This window comes from Alligator sinensis, unplaced genomic scaffold (genome assembly GCF_000455745.1).
Source record: "Alligator sinensis unplaced genomic scaffold, ASM45574v1 scaffold308_1, whole genome shotgun sequence".
NCBI lineage: Eukaryota > Metazoa > Chordata > Crocodylia > Alligatoridae > Alligator > Alligator sinensis.
Window position 1 is genome coordinate 1486455 of NW_005842041.1, and position 21337 is coordinate 1507791.

At 42.2% G+C, this 21337-nt stretch overlaps 1 protein-coding gene across 3 annotated transcripts in view; it reads left to right on the forward strand.

Moving 5' to 3' along the window:
- PGM5 (phosphoglucomutase 5) overlaps positions 1-21337 on the forward strand; it is a 124915-nt gene that overhangs the window by 101629 nt on the left and 1949 nt on the right. The gene's annotated exons all lie outside the window — the stretch shown is intronic.

The following is a 21337-nucleotide window of genomic DNA, read 5'->3' on the forward strand; positions in this document are numbered from 1 at the left end:
CCTTTGGGTGCCCTTTGAAAAATATTCTAAAATAAATGTTTAGTGTTGAACACTTAATGTTTCTAAATAGGTGGAAAATTGCAGATATATTCTAAGTGCATTCTGTGCTTCTGAAGAGTCTGGTTTAAGGGAACAGCACAACTAGACAATACACTGTACAGAAAACAAAATGGGGCATTATATACAGCAATGATTTTCAACCTGTAGTCCGCAGACCCTTGGGTGCCTGCAGACTACATCTAAGGAGTCTGCGAAAGGTGACTATGATCAATCAAAAATATGTGAATACTCACACTTACAATTCCAAGGGATCTGCACCTCCATTTGAAATTTCCAAAGGGGTCTGCATCTCCGTTTGAAATTTTTTAGGGGTCTGCAAATGAAAAAAGGTTGAAAACCAGTGATATACTGATATACAGCCATCCTGTATGGCTCTGCCATGATATATCAACTCCACCTGTAGCAACTCCATTTTTATGTATGTGTAATTCTATCTGGAGACTGCCCCCAAAGTGTCTGTCGCTGTAGAATGGAGCCTTTGCACTACAGACTGGATCCAGGCTATTTTATTTTAAACAAAGCAGCAAATATGTGAGATTGCTACAATTTTCTTTTGCTGTCAGTCTGCGGTGAATTTGAATACACAGTCCTAGAGGTGAAAAACGAATTTCCTTGCCGCCAGGACACCTGAATATATATTCATAATTTTTTAATGCTTGATCCTGAGCAGAAAGAAGAAACAGGATGCATCTGTTTTTTAAAAGACCCTCAGCTCGTTCTGCAACAACTCTAGCAGAGTATGCGGTGAATACAGTTCTTAGGCGGTATCTTTCTAAAAGCAGTTCCTAGTGAACTGTAACATAGGTGGGTTGGAGTGCCCTCTTATGGCAGATAAAGGCATTTAATAAAGAGCTCTTTTTAGTATCCGTAAGTAATGGATTTGGAATGGTCGCCCACTTATGCTCCAGAAGTATACAGGAATAATTCTAGGGCCATGTTTTTGTCTTGCTCCTCCCTGAGGATAGTAGGGGGTTGCAGGTGCTGTTAAGCAACTTGCCTATGCTGAGTGAATGGAGACAGAATATAGTCAACTACCACCAGCTGGACTTGCCCCCTTGGTCACAGAGCAGTGCTGGTTGGGTGCGCCAACCTGCAAGATGTTTTAGAGGAGCTGTGTTATGCCAAGCTTCTGTGCTGATTCATGCAGGATAGAGAGATGGTTCTTTATGTCAAATCCTTCCCCTAATGCATTCATGCGGGAACAATTAGGATTTCCTCTTTAATGCTACAGATAAATAACCCCTTTTGCAGCTAATTGCACAATGGAGTATTGGTTTCCTTATTCCTCTTTTCTAATACAAGACATTTCACCAACAATATCAATACCAAAAGTGTCAAGAACCAATTATTCTTAATGAGGTAATGAACTACCTTTTAAAGTGGGTAAATCATTCTACTTTCAAGTCATCCTCATCTTAGAAAATAAGTGCTTAGAATTATGCAGACAAATATCAGTGACTCTGGGTGGATATATCCAGACCAAAATGAGCAGTTAATAATAAGGAGATCTTTTTTCAGAGAGAGTGTTATTGGCAGCCGGAGGCAGATTCTTTTAGTACTGGATGCACTGAGTTCCTGTTGAGGTTAATGAACTTCTTATGCTTACATCAAAGGGAGTTTAATGGAATTTTAGTTCTGAAGGTCTCTTTTGTTTAACAAATACTTGTTTAAACATAACATTTGAGTACTTATCTGTGTCTGATGTTCTCAATGGACAGTTTTTGAAAGGTAACTGCTCATGGTGTGCAAATAAGTTGGTCGTCTTGGGAGAATACTTACTTTTGTTTTAATGTAATTGACTTTCATAACTTCCCAGTTTGTCACATATCCTTTTTGTATTCTGACAGCCAGAAATTACTGTGTTTGTACCATTTCTATACATCGCAAACTAAATCACAGCATTATTTATTGCCTCTGTTGTTTTGCTGTCTGAGTAAGAGAGGCACTGCTTCTTACAACAGAGTCATTTTCCTCCAATACTGCCTGATCAGGTCTTTTAATTATTTTTTGAACATGTGTAAAAGATTATCATTTTTCAAAAACAAATGTTTTTCATTGCCTCATGCTTCTGCTCATTTTGATCCAACTGATATAAGAAACAGAAGGGCCAGAGCACAAAAAGAGCCATCTTCACATCTGAACCAAAAACAAGTATGGCAAGCTGAGGGGAGTGCCTCTTTTCATTATATCTTTCAGCTTGGTTTTGCAAACCATGATGCTCAGTCATTTATAATGAGCCTGATATAAACATTCAAGCTTTTACATTCCCATTCAAACCAAACCAATCTTCCAGACTTCTTGAAATTTGCCCATCCTGTTTTTATTCACCTTTTGCAGTTTTGCCTTGACAGTGTAGATAAGTAGCAATCAAAAACACAGTATAAAACATGCATACTGGCAATCCAGATAGACCAGTTAGTTGTTTATAGCACCGCATGAGATACAGAGGCAGTATGTGAGATTGTGTTTGAGTTCATTTCTATCAAAAAGATGGAGAAATAACCACTTGCTCAAGATAAACAGAATTACTTGTTCAAAATTCAAGGTAGTCTGTTATACTTTATGGATAATGAACTCCTGAACTTCACTGAAGGTGCAGGAGGCACTATGCCTGGCCAAATATCCTTGTTGCATCTGAACATACACATAACTGTCTAAAATAGTGTAGCATTACATTCCTATTATTGAAAATCTTATTGATGAATATCTGATATGGATGAGATATTACAAATGTTTAAGGTTACTTTCTCTGAATAAAATTAGAGCGCTCCTTGCTGAAGTCCTTCATTAACTTTCATTTACCCTTTGAATAAGACTCAAAGGTGAAATTCACCTGAGTAAAGGAAGTCGCAATGAAACCTGGTTTTCAAATGTTGGAATTATCACTATGTACCTAACATACTTTGAGCCGATACAGTTCTCTTTGGCAGGATGTGAGGGAAGCAGAACAGCGTACCAAAAGAGTTAGTACTTTCCCTTTTTTGAAGTGTTCCTACAATGCTTCCTCCTTCTAGACATTAAGGCACACATATCTTTGGATCTAACACGACATTTATTCCAAGAAGTAAAATTACATTATCTCTATTCTGGCTCTTACATTGTTCCAAGAGTAGTAACTCCTAACAAATGGTAGTGGCTGACTTAATGCCAGGAGATAAGCAAACTTTGCTCTGAAATTCATATATGTTATTACAGCTTGTTATATTTAGATATGCAAAATACCAAATGACCTATTTTCCTGCTAGGATGTATTATATAAAATTTTCTTTCTTTTTGGATTCCTATGTAGGCAGATTTTACTACAAGCACACAAAATATCACAGGTCACCTCTTTAATAAAAATGGTAAAAGAAAATTGCTGTTCATCAGCCGTAATTTTTTTAATGTAATATGATTCCATTGTAAACATAGAAGTTCTAGGACAAAGTTTTCAGGCAGTCACATAAGTGTCACTTACTTAAAAATACATATTCACCAATGAGTAGCATAACAAGGGGTGGGCCACTGGGGCACCATCCCTGAGTGCTCACTTGGCAGGGATGCAAGAATGTCACTACTAACCCAATTGCTGCAGCCACCAGTGCCACCTCTGCCACTTCTGACTTATTGCACAGCCACCTGTACCTGCAAAACATTTTCTGTATGTTTGTAGTCTCCTGAGGAGTGCTTAGTTATGTGCTTTCTCATTTGCAGAAGGTATTTATATATTATTTGCAGGGATTTTTGTCAGCTGCTGTGCCTGAGCATCTTCTGGTAACCCACTTCCTGAGTGTTCTTTGAACTTCAGAAACTTAATATTGCTTTTGAGTTGTGAATGGATTTTTTTTTTATTTACCCCAGACCCCAGTGCCTCCAGAGAAATAAACTGGAACCTCCTTATGTAATTTAAAATATTTTCATTTCACTTTGCTGCTTCTTGATATATAATCTAAGATTCATCATGCGGGCATTATGCTGCAGGGGCAAACCCCAGAATCCCTGCCCCCTACATAGGTAGTGCTGGTGGCACAGGACCCTCTCTTGGGCCTTCCTCTGCCAGACAGCAATGGGAGAGATGGCTGCAACGACCTGTGAGCCACATGGTAGCTGCTGTGAACCACTAATTGGACAGCCCTGATATGGAAAAATGAAAAGTTTTATACCCAGAATTCTGAAAAGTCCTTCATTTACACTTAGACTAGTTGTGTTTTTTTCCCACTGCCTGGACATATTAATGAGTATCTTGTGGGGGTCCTGGGACTCACTAGGAAACCACAAGGGTTGTATGAAAGCTTGAGACCTGTTTTGTAAGCTTGTTTATTCCTTAAACATAAAAAGAGAGTCATATTGAAAAATCTGCAGTCTTAAAAGTAAAAGATATGGAGTCTACACTAATTAGTAGAATGGAAACTCAAAGAGAGCATGCTAAACATATATACATGCTGTTGATTAATGCTAAACTGGCTTGGAAGGAATGAAACTCATTAAAAAAGTACATTGTTCTTCATTCAAATTCCCTACCTTTTGTTATTCATATTTCCCTATTTTTTCCACCATTTTCATTTGAGGAACTATAATACAGTGTCCTTTGCAAATAAATAGTTGGGGTAGAAATCTGTTGATAAGGATCTCAGTATTGTGTTCCATGAGCTACATTGCAGCCTCTTCTTACTGGTCTGGATAGTACTTCTGATGTTTTTATTTGGGATCAGTTATGTTGGCTAAATAATGGAATGGTTCCACAGTCTCTGAATTATCAAGTGTAAATTGCTACTTTCTGTCCTTGTATAATTCTAGTTGTTTGTTTACGGGGTCAGCCTTTATTTCATGTAAAAAAATTGATATTATCATCTGTCAGCAATCAATCAGGTTCTTCTGAAGCCTTTTTTTCTGTTCTTTTGTAAGTTGAGTGGCTATATAAAATGGATTTGGAAGACTTCATCAACATCCTCCTCACATTCAGTGCAAATTCTAGCATACATGTTGAGAGACAGTCATCTGGAAAGTTGCTCTGTGTTATGGGGAATAACAACTGATTCTTTTTTTTCCTTCTTTAATTTTGATACTCCAGATTCAGGGAGAAAAATATGAAAAAACAGAACGTTTTCTTCCTTTTCAGATAAATTCTACCTGGCGAGGCTGCTGTTAGCAGGAGAATTTTGTTTATCTTCTGTGACATATTTTAGTGTTCCTACCTGTTATTACTTCAGTGAGGTGCTGAAATATAGGATGACTGCACTTGAGTTGTCATTTAGTCTTTTCCCTTTTATTTTTGTCACCTGAGCAGAAGGCAAAGACCAGGCCTAGTTGTCTTACTCTTTCGTTCTCAGATTGCAGGTCACAAAATAGATATAATATAAAATACTTCAGTTTTCTTTCCACATACAGTATCAGCAGCAATGAATAGAAATATTTATAGTCATTAATGGAAGAGGCAAGGATTGGTGTGGATGATATCTTTTATGGACCAACGGAATATTTTTGATAGGTTTAGGCAGATCTTTGAATGTGAAGGTCATCAGGTCTGAAAGAAGAATTAGGCACAGCAGTGATTAAAATTGGATATGGAGGGCTTCAAAATTGGAGAAGCAAGTAATTCCCATAGGCAGCAGATACACAATTAACAGAAGAAAAGATAGCTTGATTAGTGGAAGAGAAGAGAGTCATTATTACCCATAGTGTGAAGCAAGAATTTTAGCAATCAAGTAGGTTATAGTGTGTCATAAAGTCAATATCATTGTTCAGTCCTTGGTTCGTAGTGTCCAACCACCTTATGAATTTTAGTTTCCAGGCATACGTTTTGAAGGTACCTTGTAAACTTACCTGAGGCTCAATGATAATGAAGTAAAAAAAGGGAGTGATTGTTCTATAAAATCCATGTTTTCGCTTGTGTTTGTGTGTTTCTATCTTTTATATGCTATGAGAGTTTATTCTGTTGGATAGTTTTTGTCTAGTTTTATGCACATAGTTACCATGAGGGCATTTGGTGCATTGGATCAGATATACCACACTTTGGACAAGGCATGTGTAGGATCCATGGATTCTGATGGATCTATTTTGAGGGGTGTTGATTGTTGTAACAGTGAAGTGTTAACAAGGTTTTGCATCTGTTGTTAAGGCAGGGCTGTGGTCCGTTTGGTGTCTGTTGAACAGTGGGGAGTATTCTTCTGATAATGAGTTGGGCAAGGTGTGGGGGTTGTTTGAAAGTCAGGAGCTGAAGGACGGCAAATATTTCTCTCAAGGTCTGATCTTTATCAAATATAGGTTGTAATTATGTGATTCTTCTAATCAGTTCAAGTGTAGCATGGTATGTCACTACCAGGATGTGCAATCACAGGTGGGTTTCTTCATAGGTAGGGGTAGATCCAGGGGAGGTACAGTGATATAGTTTTGATTTCTGGTCCACCCACACTTTAAAAGCAACTGCCTGGGAGGCAGCAGCATTTCTATTTAGGCAGCAATGAGAGAGTCAATTGACTTCGTGGCTCATTATAATCTATCTGATTCCTTCTAAAATCTTATTTCCACAGGTGTTAATGACTCTCTCTCCTTTTTAATGGTTTGATGTTCCATTGATTAAACTGTCCTCTTCTTCTGCTGTCTGTTAGGTGCTCTGGTAATGTAGCTCTTATTAGTTCCTATTAGCTCCTTGTTAAAAACACTTACTTACCCATGGAAACATTAATCAGATGTGGAATTAACTTTCAGTTAAGCATTGGATACACTGTCAAAATTCTCAAAAAGGCTAAACTGTGTTTTATGAATTTGAAAAAAAAAATGTATGTTTAATTCTAATGACTACAGAACTAATGAAACAACATCTTTTGATTATTTTTACCTGGTTTGTTGTGTTTTGCCATATCATATATTATGTATGAAAATTAATATACATTCCAATAAAGTTATAATTGTTTTTGCTTCAATCTTAAACTGAATAATACAGCTCTAGCCACCTAGCATGTTAGTAAAGCTTCTAGTTTCTCTTTAACGGGAAAGAAATGTGTCATGTGTCATGATGTACCATACCATCTGCACTCCACTTTTCAAAGTCCTAGGTCAGCCCATGGTGGAAGGTTTCTGTGAAGTATTTGGGTGGCTTTTTCAAAGACATGGTCTGTTTCTCTGATGTAGTGTTCTTGCTGTATAAAGGGAGATTTCAGATTGGCAAGGTGGATATTGCAAGTATTCTTCTTAGAGTAGGTGCAATGGTGTCTGAGGGCCTGACTGTAGATTACAGCTTTTATGATGTGTTTGGGATGATTGCTAGTTTTGTGGATGTAAGTATGGTGGTTTGTTCTACTCTTTTCCTTTCACTTATTTTGGTGACATAATTATCAATTGATTTTTACCACTTTTGGAGTGCTGGAAATGAACATAAATTCCTGTCAAGGTTGAAGAACTTCAGAAGGTCTAGACAGGAGCTTTACTATTGCCACCTCTGAGGATAGAGTGCATGTGTAATCTAATGCCTATAAGTACAAGCACCATCAGTGTTCTCTTCAGCTTCATTGGAAGAAAAATTTGTCAGCAATTACATTTGAGGTAGGGTTCTTAGCCGTGGCCAAAATTAAGTACAGAAACCATGAAGGAACTGATTGTGGCTCCTCTGATCAGTACTGTGAAAGCTCTGGAATTGATTAAAGCATTCTCAGGTCTGTTCAAACTATGCCAGCTGGTTATGGCCTCAAGAAACTATTTCTTCCACTGAATCAAAATATGGTAGCTCCATGCCAACAAGGGTAGTATGTTGGCTTTCTGGTCTCTCTAACTTTTAATTTTACAACTTCCTTTTAAAAGATTCCAATATCATTGATTGTAATGTACTCTGGTAGGTGGGCAGAAAAAAACGTTGATTAAGGTGTTTTATTCCAATTTACAAATAGACCATAAAAATGGTGTAGTCACTAAATTGAAGGTACCAATGTACCCCAAAGTCACTAAAATACTACTTATAGCAGGGGTTTTCAACCTTTTTTGGTTGGTGTACCCCCGGTGGCTGGTTGAGAAGCAGGGAGTCCCCTGGCTGGTCAATGACTGTGGGAAAGGGAGGTCCCCCACGCACAGTGGCAAAACCAGATGGCAAAACCAGAAGTGCCACTGGTGGAAACTAGAAGTACCCCTGCTTCTCTGCGCCACTTCTGCGTACCCCCCGGGGCCTTCCCAAGTACCCCCAGGGGTATGTGTACGCCTGGTTGGCAATCCCTGATTTATAGCATTCTCTCCCATACAGTTAATCTGCTACACTTTTTATCTAGGTTAAATTTAGCATAACCAATTGATTGATAAAGAAGAAAAAATAGACAGGCTGATACACATAAAAGTACAAGGTTCTAGATAAAAATGAATATGCAGTGCTTCTGGGTATGAGTGATCAGGTGAAGTGAACAGAGAGGCTGCTTTTTGACTGGCTAAGGAAGGGATCCCCACTTTCCATGACTCTCAACTACTAGCCAGCCAGGAAGTAGCCTTTACAGTGGTCTGTAAACATCACCACCACAGACCCTGATTTTAAAAAAAAATATATCTGTGACTATAAATGCAAAATATAGTGGAGAATTTGAGCATTTTTATTTCATAGAATTGTTAACTGCACTGCCAGATAGTTGCTAAATGAACTAAAAGCCCTTGTACACTTTTAATTTTGAAAGTTTTCCTTAAAATGAGAAAAATTACTTGATAACAAGTCAATGTCTATGCCACTTGTGCTAGTTTTCCCTTTAAGAAGGCTGTTTTCTCGCTGACTAAGTAAAGGGTATTAAAGGCCATGCAGACGGAGGCCACTTCTTTAGCTACTAGCCAACCATGAAGCAATCTCTGCCAGTTAATTTTCTTATCATTCAATAGGAACAGTTAGCTCATGCATATTATTATCTAGTACCTTGAACTTTTGCGTATTGGCATGTTTTTTCTTAAGTTAATTCAACAGTTGTTTATGCTAAATTTAACACAGATGAAAGGTATAGCAGATTAGCAAAGAGGGTGTATCATATTAAAATAAGATGTTGGTGAACCTTATGTTCATTGTAGTTTCCATTTAGGAATTGCCCCAAATTTATTGCATGTACAGATTGCAACAGAAGGCTAATATTTATTTGTCCTTTGCCAAGCTACCTGGGTACAACTTTTGAAGTTGGATAAGGCCTTAACATGAAGCTTGAAATATGAAGTTCAAAAATATCAGTGGTTATGAAGACCAAAAAAAGTCAGTTGTTTTGTAATTCTTTTGATTTGGTTTGATGGTTAAAGTTATCTCAAATGGTGTAGTCATGCAGTCATAGGGAACAGCACAGAAAAAAAGGTTGGATTATTTCAAGTATGTACTATTTCTTAACACAGAGTATTGTGTGCTATTGTTTTTACAGTATTGTGATCTGTTGTTTCATTGTGATAGTACATAGGAACCCCATTAAGGGCTCTGTACCTCAGGTTCTCTACAGGCAAAGGACAAAGTGATCACAAATATCATAAATTGCTTTATAGTTCCATAGACATACTTGAACTAGATGCTTTGTCACACTGACCATCTATAGAAAACTTAGATTAGCAGTATTCCGTGACAGAATTTATCCTCTGTCTGTTTTAACTACTGACACAGAAAATAAAAAAATCTCAGGAGTGAGGTTATAAAACAGTTTTCTGATAATAATAGTAGGGACAAAAAACTGCCTATTTTAAAGATTGGGGATAGATCAGTTAAAAAAAGGGGATAATATGCTGTGATGCCTATGATAGGATGGGACTGCACTCATTAACCCAGGAGGTCTCTCACCATCCCATGTTCTTATGTTCCATAGAATTAATGAGCAGGAAACATCCGTTTCTATGTATTTAACAATGTTTGGCAATAAAGAACCAGCATAACTTGCTAGAAAATTACATTCTGTCTATTGAAGGTGTTTTGAGGTAATCTGAGGAGTCTTTAGGGAGGGATACAGATAGATATTAAAATGTATAGAAAGTGTCAAGCATGTTTTTGCAATTTTTTTCACTTGCTGTTACATTCCATATAGTTTGTGGGTAGGTGAGTCATAGTGGCGGTAGGGATTTCAACTCTTTGATCATTCTTTTGTATAACATTGTGTGCTTCTTGTCATTCAAATAATTTAGCTTCCAATCCAGCACTAGGTCACTTCACAGTATGCCATGCTGAGGACATCTGGATACACTGCAAGCATTTCCAAGCCCATATCTATCACCTAGATATTTTAAAAATACATTTTGTGACAATAATTGTTAGAGTTCATGTGAACATGAAAATGCGTTTATTGACCATGTGCCTTGCGTCCCAGCTCTTCAGATGAACTAAAAATGAATTAAGTGTTTGGAGGTCAGTTTCCAAGCAGAACTCACGTTACATTCCAATGTTGCACACTCCCATCCCCACACACACACCCTCTTCTTTGCTGCTGCAGGCAGAACAGTTGGTCTCCTGACCTTTGAGATTGCCATTATTATCACTGCCCTTGAGTCAGCCAGCAGAGCATGCAGAAGAGCAGCACTGTCAGCTTTGTGTCCTCAGACAGTGAGTTCATCACTTAATTTTGGCCAATGAAATACTGTAAGTGGAGGAGCACAGGCTAAGAAAGCTTGATGTTGTAGGATAGCCAGGTCAGCCACATTGGAGAGTAGTGACATGAATTAAACTCTCCCAAACAATGTCTGTTTTTGGAATGCAAGATCCAGCAGGAATCTGCCTAAGTCAGGCAAGCTGATCGACATGCAAAGCACTATGGGACAAACACAGCTGGAGATACAACCTGCTTTGCATTCATATACCAGTATGGTAGTTTGTAACAAATACTAGGTCTATTTCATATTTGCTTATTATTAATTTCTTCAATTTTTCCATGAATTGTGCTGCATCATGTGTGTGTTGTCCTGGCTTCTTCTGTGTGTTGATGAGGGAGCGCGGCTGGCATCTGGGTCTATAGCACCACACTATATAGAAACCAACCAACTGCTATGTAAAAAAAACCCCAAACCACATGCCAGACTACTTTAACCTCTGGACATTCTACTGCTGACTTCAGAGTATGTGTTCTTAAACAACAAAGCTTTAAAAACCAACTTGAATGTGACATTTCAGAACAAAAAGTCATCTGCAGTATGTATTGTGCTGAGCATGGTCTCAGCGGGGATTGTGGATTCTTATCTTGTTACTTGGACTAGCTTTTATAACTCCTATGTCCCTCAACGGGTTAACTGTCTTGTTAATCTCTACTGATCTAGTCAACCCAACTACATAGCCCTCCCCCTGTCCTTTCCTTCCCATTTCCCTAGCCTTTGTATTTATATTCCTTTCTGTTTAGAGCCCCTGCTTTCTCCATGTCCATTCATAGCCTTTTAGGAACTAGTCTAGCACCTAAGAAAGCATATACTTCACGGAACCAGTTAGTCTCTAAAGGCATTTGTACACCTTTGCACCGCAGCGCCAGCAGCACATGCATTTCTATAAATGGTGAAATGTAGACTAGCGCTAAGAAAATAGAAGCATGCTTTTGAACTAAAACACATTGAAGGTGCTTTAGTTCAAAAGTGCACCACTATTTTCTCAGTGCTGACAAGCATTTCGCCATTCATACGAACATGGGCAACTGGTGCCCCCTCCTCCCCCCCCAGTGATCAGTCAGCGACCAGGGGGTCCCCCACAGCCAATCTCGTCAATTGGGGGGGAGGAGGGGGTCCCCCTGCATCAAAACCTACTGTCCAGTGAGCAGCCACACCGTTCCCGGAAGCAGCCGCAGCACTCCCGGAAGTGACTGTGGCCTACATCCGGTGCTCCCACTCCCTGGCCGGCACTCACACCCCCGTGCACCCTCTATGCATCACCAATGCATACAAATGCAAGTGATGCAGCACCGGGTGCATCAGCTCATGTGCGGAGCAGACTCAATTAATCGAGTCTGCTCTGATGCACAAGAGGGAGCAGACAAACGTATGTGTATAAATGCCCTATGGCCCCCTTGATACATTACAGGTATTACACAATTAACTGGCTAATTGTGCAGTTTCCTTAAGACCAGTTACACGTGCAAAGTAGCTATCACACGATAAAAAGATCTAACCAGTTATAAAGTTAGACGTTGAAAACATGTACTTACCTTATAGCTGGTTGCTATCAAGTTTAATTTGCATGTGTAACAGGGTCTCTCCCCTGTGGCTGGGAGCTCTGTCAGCTGACAGGGTTCCCAGCTGCAAGGGTACACCATACCCACAATACGTAACATGAAATCCCCGGGCCTGGGGGATCACAGCTGCTGTGATCGCCAAGCCCTAGAAGTGTGTGGGGCAGTCCCACAGCAGGGAGCCTTTCAACAGAGGGGGCTCCTAGCTGCAGGAGCTTTTTTTTGCTGATGCAGGGGGAGCATAGGTGGATTACTGCATGGGCTGGCAGGGCCTGGGCCCAGGGGCCCCTGCCAATCAGGGCCCCTCTAGGTATCTGGGTTCCTGTGGGAAATGGCAGGTTCCCTCTTGCAGACAGGCAGCATTGTAGACTTCAAGAGATGCTCGGGGCTGTCAGAAGCGAGACCCAGGAACCACTGCATGCCCTGGGAGCTGCACAGTTGTGGACAGCGGATGCAGGGACCCCAGGCTAAAGGCAGCTGGGCAGAGAGCCCTGAGCCCACAGTAGGCAGCCCACATCCACCCTTAGCCCGCTTGTCTCTGCCAGCCATGTCAGGAGGGGCGGGGGGCAGGGAGGAGAGGTGGGCATGTACCCTTCCAGTGCCACTGTCACCTGCCCTGCACAGCCCACCCTGCTCGTGCCTGCTCCGAGCCCAGCCCTGGCCCCGCCCCCTACTAGGAAGCGGCTCAAGCCACCCCTGCCAGAAGTGCTACACCTTTGCAGGCTCAGCTGCGCAGGGCAGGTGGGTGGACAGCAGTGTTGGAAGGGTGGCTACAGGGGGGCTAAGATGAATTTTGGGGTGGCTATAGTCCCCCCCAGACCTCCTCCCCAGTGCCACTCCAGCCCATGGGGCACGGATGCCCACCCTGCCTTGCCCTTGGCAGCAGCAGCACCAGGAGGGGAAAGGGCCCCTCCCCCACTGGAGCCCAGGGACCCATTAAATCTTAATCTGCCTCTGATGGGGAGCCCAGGATCAGGTGCCCCCTGCACCAGCAATAAATTGTGATAGGATCTAATGCATGATCCCACAGTCATGCCTCCTGCCATGCACATGTAGCAAGGCAGGAGATGCAATTGTGTGGATCATGCATTAGATTCCATTGTGTCTTTTCCTGCAAGTGTAGAGGGGGCTTAAAGTGCCACCTTGCCGTCTGCCTGATATCAGACAAACTACCTCTCTCTCTGGTGTCTAATGTAGACTATATCACCATGAGAAATGGTCCTGAGCTCATGTTGTGTAATGTTTAAAAACAGAAAAGAGCAGGAGCGGGAATGTGTTTAAGATTCAGAGTTTCCCAGTGAATCAGCTAAGTACTATGTCCATTCTTTAACAGATGGGAAAACTGAAATGGAGAAATTTAGATTGGGGAAGAGAGATTAGAAGGAGAGGAAGCTAAAGAAAAACATTTGGTAAATCAGCCATCTTCATGTAACCCCAAAACATCAAACTTTAGGCTACTTTTGTTTACATTTGAACTACTTGTTTCTCTCTCTCTAACATGGAAGAATTAATAACTGTCCCAGAAAACTGAGTTCTTTTGGTCCTTGCTACTGTAACTCAGGTTAGAATTCTGCAGTTAGATTTGTGTAACATGGGGCGCGTCTACATGAGACACTAACTGCAGTAGTGTAATGATACTGTGCAGTAGCACATTACAGCACAGACAGTGCTAATACGCTGTTGTCCAGTGCTATTAGGCTACTGCACAGTAGCGTCATGAAAAAGGCATGTGCCGGAGCTCCTGCGCAGTAATGCCAATTACTGAGCATTAATTTAGTGATTGATTATAGAAGTACTAATCTTAATGTAGAGTAACTACTGAGCATTAATGAACATGTAGACACACCCACTGGTGAGATAATTAAACCTCTCCAGTGTACTGCTGGGGGTAAATCGTACCCCTGGATCCTGTGCAGCAGCTGCATAAGCTAGGAACAGGAGTTATACATAATCCAGTTTAAGTGATTGGAAACTGGTTTAAACCTGTAACAGCACAAGTTCAGCTAACAGAACAGGTTTCAAAATGGCTGAACCCAGTTTAAGTTACACCTGGATGGATATAGTATCAGACTTAACTGATTAAGGTAAAACCAGTTAATGAAACTTCTGTCCCAGATCCCCTCCCAATTCAAATTACTTCCAGTCCTCTAGCATCCCAGGATGCTTTGCAGCCCTGGGCTATGTGTCTGTTCCAGCAGAGCAGGGCTGGCTCCACTTACAACTACCATACAGCTGAGTCAGTAAAGCATCTGCTCCCCATCCTGCTTCCTGCCTGCACCTGTCAGCCTAGTGGGACTGGGGCCAGGTGAGCAGACCCCCAGATCCCCCCCCAGCCTGGGTCTGCATGGTGCAGGGTGGCGGGGGGAAAAGCCCCCAAGGCAGGTGCTCTTCTCCCCCTTGCAACCCATTGAATGGGCTGGGATTGCCCCAGCTCTGCCCCCTTGCCAGCTGCCCACCTCTCTGAGAGGCCGGGGGGATGCACCCACTTGGCCTGGCACCTGCCCCACCAGCTGGGTTCTCCACAGTGCAGGGTGGGAAAGCCCCTGAGGTGGGGGTTCCCCAGTCAGTGTAGCCACTTACTTATCCCCAGAATACAGGACATCCCCTTGGTTGGGGGGGACGGACCACTGGCCCCCTCAGCCAATCAGTGGCAAGGGGCGGGGCTAGCCACCTTGGCCAATCAGCAATGTGGGGTGGAGCCACTGGACCCCTTGGCCAGTTAGCAGCAAGGGGCAGGGCCACCACAAAAAGGCTAGCTATCTCCCTCCCTCTCTGGCTGGCATGGAACCCTACTCCTCATGGCTGTACACCACCCTACCTCTAGGCACAACCAATAGAATTGTAAGGACAAATAAATAACATGTATTTCCACCAATGAACTGAAAAACAGGACTTCTTGCAGTTCATTCCTCGTTTACAAATGTACAGGGGAAGGTTTTAAAAACAGGATGGTCTGGTATAAAACAGGACCAGTGACCACCCTATCCTTAGTACCCCCACGCCTGGTTGCATGGGCAGGTACTCGGCCCAGGGAACTCCCTCCCCCTCCCTCCTGTGGCAGAAGCTGAGCGGAAAGTGGGGACTTCCCTTCAGCACCCTGGGACTGCTCTGGGCTAGGGAACCTGGGCTGGGGAAACCTGCTAAGGTAGAGGCTTCCCCCAGGTGGACTGGTGCTTAGGGGCATTGTTACCAGATTTGCCCATCACTTTGGGGTGTGCTCATTTATTAGGGGTACATTTTTAGGGTCTTTGTAATTCTATCAATATTCTGCTTGTGTTACTTGTGTTTCTATATGGAACTGTATCTTTCCCTTCTGCAAGTCCTCATCCCCAATGGGGCTATCTTGCAGGACTCAGTTTCAATGGGGCTGGGTTCCTCTAGCCACCAAATCAATCAAATACATACATACACACGCACAGATTACCATGACAATCCTGACCCATCCAGGTTGATCAGCATGTACAGGCTGACACCATCTTACGCCAGGAATCAGTTCATTAAGGTAATAATAAAATGCAGTCAGACACAAGGATACAGGTGAACAGAATATCTCTGAATCAGGGGAAGTAGAGAAGGAAAAATACACCCGGTTACCACCAGTTTGACTATAAAAGTTATTTATTGCTAAGTATATGAAATTTATAATGGTACTAGTAGTAATAGACATGCAAGGAAAAACAAACAAAAACAATTACAATATTTCCCTGGTTTAATTGAGTATTTGGGGAAACCTAGCTCAAGATTAATTAATAAAATTCAGGTTCAGAAAGCTATGCCTAGAGAGAAAAAGAAAAAAGAGAGAGAAAGAGGGAGAAAAAGAAAGAGAGAGAATGAGAACTGGGATCCAACTGTTCCAAGGCACTTGGGTGTTTTGTTGACAAGCAAAGTTCCTAGCATTATCATTGAAGGTTAAACAGGTGACCGAAAGAGACAATCTGCTTATCCCAGCTTCTCGAGAACAACAGTGGATGGTGTCAGAGAGATTTCTCCCTCTTGAAGCACACTCTTTGCTGCTTTACAGCTTTCTGTATTAAAAGAATTAAATACCTTAGTCCAACCTCTTCAAAGTGTTCTTTTAATTGTGTAAATTAAGAGGGTCCCAAGCTGTAATTGACAGAGAAAATCCTGTTATATAAACAGTTTCAATTTACATGAATTACCTTTTTCAGTGACAAGAGGTTATCTGGTTTGAAACATCTCAAGAAACTGATTAACAACCAGGAAAGACATAAAGTTTTAAGGAGTAACCAGACACCTAGGAGTCAGCTTGAAATGATTATGAATATAAAAGATATACTGGAAGGGATACCACATTGTTTCTTCTCAGATGGCCTAGCTATGCTTGCACTGTTAAATCAGCATCAGTGTTTTGTATTTTACCTATTGTGAATAAGCCTCAGCTTAGCATGACTTTCAGATTTTACTGTGGTCTTTTAACATATTTAAGGGGATTACTTGGAGTATTCATAAACTTTGTGGGGAGGACTTCTACCAGTCATCCCGGGAAAAGTATGACAGCATTTGTGGTTAGGGCTCCAATGGGCTGGACGTTGTGATGAACCATTAACTATTGTTCAAAATTCGCCTATACCCCCTCTGACTCGGTCTCTTGCCTCAGCATTCCCTAACCCAGCAACCAAGTTTTAGTCAATTAAGTTTAAATAGGCCTCCCATACTGGGACTGGGGAATGTACAGCCTGAGATGCCTATTAAACTTTTCTTCTGCTTGGTTCTGGTTAGATGAGATGGGGGGGCAGAATAGAAAAAGTCCTTTGTAAGTCCAGCAAGGTTTGTGCTGAGGAATACAGAGCTGACAAGTAACAGCATGGGGGCTCAATCCCCTTCAGGGAGACAGCATAGGGTTGGGGGCGTGTGCTGAGCAGTCAATCAGGGATGTCCCCACTCAGCTGGGCTCACAATGGGTGGGCTCTAGCATCCCTGATCTTCTGGACTGGGTCAGTATAGGCCTTTCTCTACCTTTCCCAACTGAAAACTGAACATCAGTTCAGTTCCTTATTGGTTCAGTCTGTGCAGCTTGGAGAAACCAGCAAAGACTGAATCGATTCTGCATCAGGCTTTTTGACTCTCTGTACTTAGCCATAAAGCTTTAATAGCCATGGATCTTTGCCTTGCTGTGACATTATTTTAATAACTGGCTAACTTTTGTTATTTTTCTGTGTGATAATAGAAGACAGTAGAAAAATAGGTAGTGCTTAATATCTTACAGATGGCAATGTAAATAAAAGCAGCTGGCCCTGTGTTATGAAGTCTTCCCATACTGGGGCATTTTAAGATGCAAATAGCCCATAAATACAAAGGTTGGCCAAAGGCCTTATATTAATTTGGTTTTTCCTCTACATCCATCCTTACTTCACAAGAGAAAATACAGAGATGCATGACGGATGTGGAAGAAAGTTGCAGTTATCTGTTGCTTATTAAAATGCTTTGGATCCTAAGCTGTGCACATGCTCTCACTATAGGCTCTTGTTGTTTTTAACTTTTCCCAGGCTTTTGCTAGAGAAATTAACCAAATTATGAGGCTTGGGTTTTTTTTCAAAGATGAGGTTTAGATTATAGATTGGGAGGAGAGAATTTCAGAGCCACACAAAATATTTGAGATTAAACCATGAATACTCACTTACCTGTGTTTGGCTTTCCTTACATACATGAACACAGGACACATTTGTCAAAAAAACCCTAAGATCTATGCAAGTTTCAAGCAAACATGGGTAGTTTAATTTTTTTTTTTTTGCATCAGAATCACATGTAGTTTGTTTGCTGAGGATGATTGCTTGGATTTAACTATGCCATTAGGATGAGGTTTTTCAGAGCCAACAAGCTGCCAGTTCATCAGGGGCGGGGCTGAGCAGCAGGCCAACTGGGTGGAGGGGGTGAGAGGGAATCGCCCTTGGCACAGGGCTTCCTGTGGCTGGGGGCTGGGGCTGGGCGGCTCTGTTTCTCTGCCCCTGCAGGTGGGAAGGGGGAAGCAGTCTCCTGGGCTGGTGTCAGCCCCTGCAGCAGGAGTCTGCCCATGGAAGAGGAGCTCCACACCTCAGGAGATTTTCCCTGCCCTGGCCCAGGATGCAGGCTGCAGGGCTGACAGGTGCAGGCAGGACACAGGCTGGGGAGCATAGGCTTTCCTGCTTCAGCTCTGTGACAGCCCAGGGGTGGGGCTGGCTGGCTGGCTGGCCAGAGACCAGCAGCAGAGGCTAGCCTGTCCATCCGGTGGGGGGAGCAGGGGAGGCACAAAGCATCCTGAGATGCTGGGGTACTGCAAGGTAACTTGAGTCAGGAGGAGCTCTGGGACAGAAGTTCGATAGACCAGTCTAACCTAAATCAGTTGTCTGATACTACATCCATCCAAGTCTATCTTAAACCTGGTTTAGCCATTTTGAAACTGGTTTATATGCACTGAACTTCTGTTATACTTTTAAGCCAGTTTCCAATCACTTATACTGGTTCATGTGTAATTTCTGTCTGTAGCCAAGTTTCTGAGTGCATTTGTAAGAAGCAAATAATGTAGATAAGCAATGTTTGAAAACATGCAACCACAGTAGAGGACTAAAATACTTAGGGAAAACAGTTAAGAGTCCTGAGTAAATTGGCACTGGCTGTTAGCCAAAGTATTGAATGTCTTTTGTTTGCTTGGGAGGGGGGGAGGATGTTTCTTTTCTTCTTTATACTTTATAAATGCATTTTATTGCTCATGATATCAGGGGACTGATAAGACTGGTGAGAGTTGGGTGTGTTGTTTTAACTTTACATCTCCAGTTTAGAAAGACAGAAAGAGGCTTTAGAGCAGTCATTATCAGAAATGGGGGCAAAGCCAGAAGAAGTCTAAAGCCAGTGGGAAGACAAAGATGCTTCTGTGCCTTGACAGCCCTCCAGGTCTGAGGAGTTTTGCAAGCCATTTCCCTGTCTCCTATGGTGGGGCAGTGTCCTTTCACCCAAACACACCTATGATATTTCTTTGATATCCCCATGCTGGGGAATGATTTTGTCCAGATCTTTGAAACTGGCTCTTTTTATTATTTGACTTTGCAGTGTTTGCCAACACATATTAGAATTGATCTTCTGCATACTGTGTACATGAACTCAGTGCCATTGTTTTCTATTTCAGCGATCTCACAGTAGAAGCAGATCTAGACATATGGGCTAGGGACAGGCATTCAAAAAGCCAAAGCCTGAATTGATTCAATCTTTGCAAAGATTGAACTGATTTGCAAGTAGATAGACATTCACTTTTTATTCAGAAAATGAAGACACATGCTTCCAGTGGCTCAGGCTAGAAGTCGAGGGGCGTTAGAGCGAGCCCTCACTTCCCTACCACAGTGCTCAGCTGAGGGGGGGAGGGCATGGCCAGGCCCTATCAGGACGCTATGATTAGGTAGGGATTTAAACCCCCACCCTGGCCTGCACAGCCCCCAGCCAGTGTGTGCCGGGAGGGGGAGGGAGAGGGAGAGGGGGAAGCAGCCCTTGTCAGGCTTTTCCCTGCTCGCTGCTTATGGGGTGGGGAGTGTTGCCAGCCCCCAGCCCATGGCTAGCACTCTGAGGTAAATGAGGGGAGTACTGCTTGTGTGGGCTACATGCATCTGTTGATGATACTGGGTTTTTCAATGTCCCTCTCCTCCCTGCTTCTTTATACTGTCTGCAGCAAACTGGCAACACTCACAGTTCACATTCATTGCAAACCCAGTCATTTCTCACACCTCTCTCTGTTCCCTTTTAAACACTCACAGACTGAGGGTTTGAAACACTCACAGACTGTAGCAAGCAAGCCAGCATGGGGGTTATCAGGACTCAAAGCTTTTCAGCCCATCAAGCCCTAGAATAGAAAACAAACGCATCTCTCTCATTAGTTTCAAGCTCTTTTTATCTTCAGGGTGCCTGTGCATTTGCAAGCCACTGGCTTCTTGCCCTAAGCAAACACTGTTCTATCTGCCTTTGTTCCAATGAAATTGGAGACACACACACACCCCTCTCAGCATTAGCTAGCATGGTGAGGGGCATGGCCAGATGCCTGCCAGGGTCCATGCCACTGGGGTCTCTGCCATGGGAGAGGGGTGGGAGGGAGGATCCCTACTTGAGCAGCAAGTGGTGAGGGCAGGGTGGGGCAAGGGGAAGCCTGGCAAACGCTGCAACCCCCACTCCTTCTCAGCCAGTTGGAGCTCCAGCTAGGGAGGAGAGGGGTGGGGCCAGCCCTGCTCTCTGGAGCAGACAGCCCAGCCCAGCCCAGGCCTGAAAAGCATGCTGGGATGCTGGGGGACTCTGATTTAACTTAAACCAGGAAGGGATCTGGGACAGAAGTTCCATAAACCAATTTGACTCAGATCAGTTAAGTCTGATACTACATTCAACCAGGTTTATCTTAAACCAGTTTCAGCCATTTTGAACTTCTGGTTTATGTGCACTGAACCTATGTTCTGTTACAGGTTTAAACCAGTTTCTGGTCACTTAAACTGGTTTATGTGTAACTTCTGTCCTTAGCCATGAAGAGTTTTTTGAACTGTGATGTGTCAGTTAATGAGGTTCTGAAAAACAAACCCTGACCATAAATTCTGTTGCAACCAATGACACAGCAAATCTGAAATAGTGTTACATCATCACAATGTGTACATAACTAGTTTGGCTCTATTCCTTTCATTTAGCAATCTATACAAAAAACCTTGTTGACATGCAAGCTCCAAGGCTGCAGGCACAGCGACAACGTGATACCATTATTAAAGTTATAAACAGATCGTTTGAATGTAAGCTGTATAGGAACATTGATAATTTTAAAACAAAAATCACCAAGAATTAGAAACTCCCCACCCCTTAAAAAATCCAAAGTTCAGGTAAGTTAGAAGGAAAAAAAGTTTTGAAAGCCAGGATTTTAGCATATTGTGCTGATCATCTAAAAGTATAATGTCTGCAAATTCCCAAATGAGGTTCCAATACAGACCTCATCTCTGCCCCTTTTTCTTTTCTTGTCCTTCAGTGAACTGAGAGAAAATACCAGGAACTACCAATTAACAATATTGACATTTTCCTTTTTTCAGTTGAATTGCAATAGTGCTGTTGCGTATCTGCATCCTCCTTTTCTGGCCTCACATATAGACAGATGCTGGGTATATTTTATCATGTTTCATCACCTGAAGGCGATTGAGATTTCATAGTCTTTCTAAATGTTGTGT